The following is a 5,067-nucleotide window of genomic DNA, read 5'->3' on the forward strand; positions in this document are numbered from 1 at the left end:
TATCCATTCAACATTGATGCACTTTGCCACTGCTCCTCTTGGCGTCTTGTCCACGAACTGATTCTAAAACATAACACAGCTGCAATTACAGTATTCATGCCAAAGACAGTCATTGATATATCTTTGGTTTAGCTTTCTACAAGCTATTGGCACACAGGTGAGTAACATTTTTTTTCCTACAGAGAACACAAAAATAGTTATGCTGGGTTTTAAAGTTCCATCAGTATTTTTAATGTTTTATTGAATATCTGTGATATAGACCATAACAAATCTATTCATAATTTGCTTCCAGTCATACAACGATCCAACTTCCATCCTTCCTCTAGTGTACATTTCCCAAAACCAATATTCCTGGTTCCCTAAAACCATCCCCCAACAAACTACCCCCACCCCCAGCCTGTCTCTATGGCAGGATCTTTGATTCTTTCTCTTTGTCTCCTTTTTATTTTGTGCATTAAGGGTCTCATACAGGTACTAAGAGGTCATCATCTTTGTTCAAGGAATTGAGCATTGTTATCAGGAAGGTAAGGTTGGAGTAGCTTTGAGGTATGGAAATGACTGCTGAGGCTTCCATAAGTACAGGGCAGTGAGTGTAGGATGCCCATCCTGCCCAGAGAAAGCCTGGAGATTTCAGTCACAAAACACACATATCCGAATTTTCAGCTGTTATATTTCAGTGAGAGCCATCCTGAGACGGTGGAAACCAGAGGAGGGCATGGTGGCGATTTTGTATTGTGGGAGAAAGTGGCTGCACTGGGTTCTGGTTGGGTGGGCACCAAACTAACCTGCCTCCCTCCGATTTACCCTAGTGTCTTCAGCCTTTTGCAGTTCCAAGGTTAACTGTGACTGTTGATATCTTCCAGATTTGTCTATGGGTCTCTGAAACAAGACCAATCCATTAGCTTGTATAGCTGAGCCAGGGGTGGTTTGTTAACATGGCTCCCACATATCTTTCGGGAGTTTAATTTCTCGGGAAATGTAGTCCTGAGTTGTTGGGAGCCAGCCAGAGGCACAGTGGCCATTTGAGGTTATCGGGAAGCATGAAGACACCATCAGACTGTTGATGCACTCACCTGAGGGTACAGGTTGACTTTCTGCAGGCACTGCACAACCAGACTACAAACATTCATTGAATGAATGAACGAATAATCAACATTTTCAAAATGTGTCTCTTTCTTGCATTTTAGAAGGGTAACTTCTAACAGGAAAATAATCTTCACGGTATAATCAAGACCTATGATTTATTCTTAATATATTTAATAAAAGCTACACATTTTGGAAATTTATACAAAGAAATTATTTTAAATTATCTGTCTTCATAATTTACTTGTAAATTACTAAGGTATCACAGTTTCTTCCACTGTTCTTAGCATAGAAATTTACAGACAGAATGTGCTAAGTAAAAATTCATTTTGGCACTTCTCTTCAAAGTAGTACTGGAAGTACTTGGAATAGAAAATAGATAAGAAAAAGATATTTAGGGTTTTTCATGTATGAAAGGTACAAATAATCTCTCACTATTCACAGAAGATATCATACTATATTTAGAGAGTACTAAAATCTCTACGAAAAAACCCCTAGAGGCAATAGACATTTATAGTAAAATTGCAGGCTATAAACTCAATACCCAAAAGTCTATGGCTTATTTATATGCAAATAATGAGAGAGAAGAAAGTGACATGAAAAAGCAATCCCATTCACAATCGTGCCTCAGAAAATCAAGAACCTTGGAATCAGCTTAACTAAGGAGGTAAAGGACCTATACAATAAGAAATTAAAAAAGGACACGAGGAAACGGAAACATATCTCCTGCTTATGGAATGGGAGAATTAACATTGTCAAAATGGCAATTCTCCAAGAAGCATTGTAAAAATTCAACTTGATCCCTATAAAGATACCCATGACATTCTTCAAAGAAATTGATCAAGCACTCCTGAAATTGACATGGAACAACAAACGCACACGAATAGCTAAAGCAATTCTTGGGGAAAAGACGATGGAGGCATCACCTTCCCCAACCTCAAACTCTACTACAAACGATAATAATGAGAACAGCATGGGACTGAAACAAAGGCTCAGCTGCAGACCAATGGAAAAGGATTGAATATACTGACACACACCCTCAAATATATAATCATCTAATCTTTGATAAGGGAGCAAGAAATGTGAAGTGGTTCAAGAGAGTCCTTCTAAACAAACGGTGCAGAAAAAACTGGACAGCTATATGCAAAAAAAAAAAAAAATGGCTCAGACCTCTACCTAACACCATGCACAAAAGTCAGATAAAAATAGGTCAAAGTCCTCAACATCACACCAGAATCCCTCAGGTACAGTGATGACAAGGTCGGCAAAGCCCTCCACGACATTGAAGCTAAAGGTATCTTCAAATATAACATGCAACTTGCCAAGCAACTGGAAACAGAGATAAACAAAGGGAACTATCTTAAATTAAGCAGCTTCTGTACCTCAAAAGAAACAGTGACCAGAAACAAAGACTCCGCCATGCGGGCAAGATACTCGCAGAAGCCTACCAGGTTCTCTGAGAGTGAGAACTGGACAATCAGAGTTACTCTCTTCTAAATAAGATCCAGTCTCTGGATGTTGGCTATTGATGGCATTACATGGATCCAGGGGTAGATCGTGGTTTTAACACTTAATTACTAGAAGATGGAGGATCTGGAAGGAGGGGGCACAGTCTTGATCTGAGCAGCCATGGAGATCTCATCCCCCGGTCCCGCACATTTGGGTTCCTCTTCCAGTTCCTTCATGCATGAGGCTCCTTCAAGCTTGGGAAGAGTGGTCTTAAGCGTACCTATGGCTGGTTGCAGAGGTCTTCAGCTGCCGGGTCTATGCTCAGGGCGGTGAGGGAATCTCACCCCGCCATCTCCAAGGGGCCCCAGTGAGGAAAGCCAGGTGCGAGGACAGGAGACTGTTGTTTTAGACATATTTGGAATTAATTTTAGATCGAAAAGTACGCATCATTGAAAATACTTATGTGCTTAGTAATAAATTACTACACACTTGTTCAATCACGTCAGAGACCCCACTCTGCTCAGAGAACTAGATTTTAATTACAGATCCGTTTTGCCCATGTGTCATGACTGAGAATCTCTATCAGTAGATATGAAACTCACTATACACAAAGATGCACACAGGTTACTATGAGTCATCTATGTTGTTAATGTGAGTTGGCCATTAAACTTCACTGAGACCCTTTGTTCTGTCCTTTATAGGAGCCACATGAGTCTCACCTTCCGTTCCAGTTGAACTTGTAATAAGGTGGAATGAAATCATCAATATGCTTCTCACCTCATCCTTCAGGAGAAAAATCCTACATACATTCAAGGTGGTCAAAGTGCAGACAACACCATCCACCTTTTCCTGGAGAAGTACACGGGACTCAGGTGAAAACAGCAAAAGGCTCTAGTTTAATGGTCTTAATTAAGGTTTCAGGGAACGACATTAAACAACCTCATATACCATCTTCCAAAAGAATTATTTTGTAAAACTGGTGACTAGGGTATGGTAAAAGATAATATGGTAAAAAACATTTTTTTCTTTCTGGGACATTAAATTTCTAAATCTGTTTATTCATGCTGCTTTGAAATACATTCCTTGATTAGGAATCATTGTCTGCCATAGGAGTGAGGAAGGACAACACTCAAAGTAATAAGAAGAGAAAAATATGGAAAAATTAACTCCTACTAAGTTTAACACATATACTAAAATTGAAATGATAAAATGATGAGCATGGTCCTTGCACAGAGATGATATGCAAACTTGTAAAGCATTCCATATTTTTGTTGCAAGAAGAATGAACAGGTCTACTTTAAGCTAAGACATTCCCCACAAGTACAAAAATTCTACATAAAGAGAGCACAAATCCACACCACAACAATCTCTCTCAATGTCAATGGACTAAATGTGCCAATTCAGAGGCACAGAATGGGAAGATGAATTAGAAAACTGAAACCAACATTCATTCTGCTGCCTGCAAGAAACACGTCTGAACAATCAAAGCACCCATGGGCTAAAAGTAAAAGTCTGGGAAACAAGTTTTCAAGAAAATATCACCTCCACAAAGCTGGAGTGGCGATACTAGTATCAGACCACATGGACTTCAGGCTAAAGATTATCAGAGACAGTGAAGGTCATTTCTTAATGATCATGGGATATGTACATCAGAAAGAACTCACCCTCCTCAATGTATATGATCCTAATGACAGACCAGGAAAATACTTAAAAACAACTTCTAATTGACTTATAGAAAAACATTGATAGCAACACAATACTAGAAGGAGATTTCAACACTTCTTTGACACTTCTCCACAGATCAAACAGACTGAAGCTCAGCAAGGAAATATTTTCTTTAAGGGGAGTAATGAACAACCATTGGCTTAGAGAAGAAATCAAAGAGGAAATAAAAAATTTCCAGAAACAAATGAGAATGAGGACACGAGCTACCATAACTTGTGGGACACAGCAAAAGCAGTGTTAAGAGGAAAGATTATAGATCTGCCAGAATTCATTAGGAAGAAAGAAAGGGCCTACATGAATAAATGAGAGCTCAAGATTTTGTAAAATGACCAACAAAAGTAGTCCAAAATAGGCTGGAGGAAGGAAATAATAAAACTTGTACCAGACATCAATGAGCTACAATCCCAAAATACAATCCAAAAGACCAATAAAAGCAAAAGCTGGTTCTTTGAGAAAATAAATAAGATCAATAAACCATGAGAAGCCTCTCAAAAAAACAAAGAGAAAGAATTCTAATAAATCAAATCAGAAATGCAAAGGGGGTTATCCTAATAGAAACTACAGAAATACATAGGATCATCAGAGATTATATTGAGATTCTTTGCAGCAGGAAATGAGAGAATTTTGAATAAATTGATAAATTATTGGATTCCAATTACCTCCTAAGGCTGAACCAAGAAGATTTGGAATACTTGAACCTATCACTAACAAGGAAATTGAAATGATGGTCAAAAGTATCCCTGCAAACAGAATCCATGGCCCAGATGGATTCAATAGTGAACTATTTCAAACCTTTAAAGAGGAACTGCT

The 5,067-nt window shown here is 38.5% G+C and overlaps 1 pseudogene; it reads left to right on the top strand.

The window, feature by feature from the left end:
- The first annotated feature begins 3,708 nt into the window (after positions 1-3,708).
- LOC130037106 (uncharacterized) lies at positions 3,709-3,802 on the top strand (annotated as a pseudogene).
- Positions 3,803-5,067: the final 1,265 nt, after the last annotated feature.

Source organism: Sorex fumeus, unplaced genomic scaffold (genome assembly GCF_029834395.1).
Source record: "Sorex fumeus unplaced genomic scaffold, SorFum_2.1 ptg000070l, whole genome shotgun sequence".
In the NCBI taxonomy this organism is placed as follows: Eukaryota; Metazoa; Chordata; class Mammalia; order Eulipotyphla; family Soricidae; genus Sorex; species Sorex fumeus.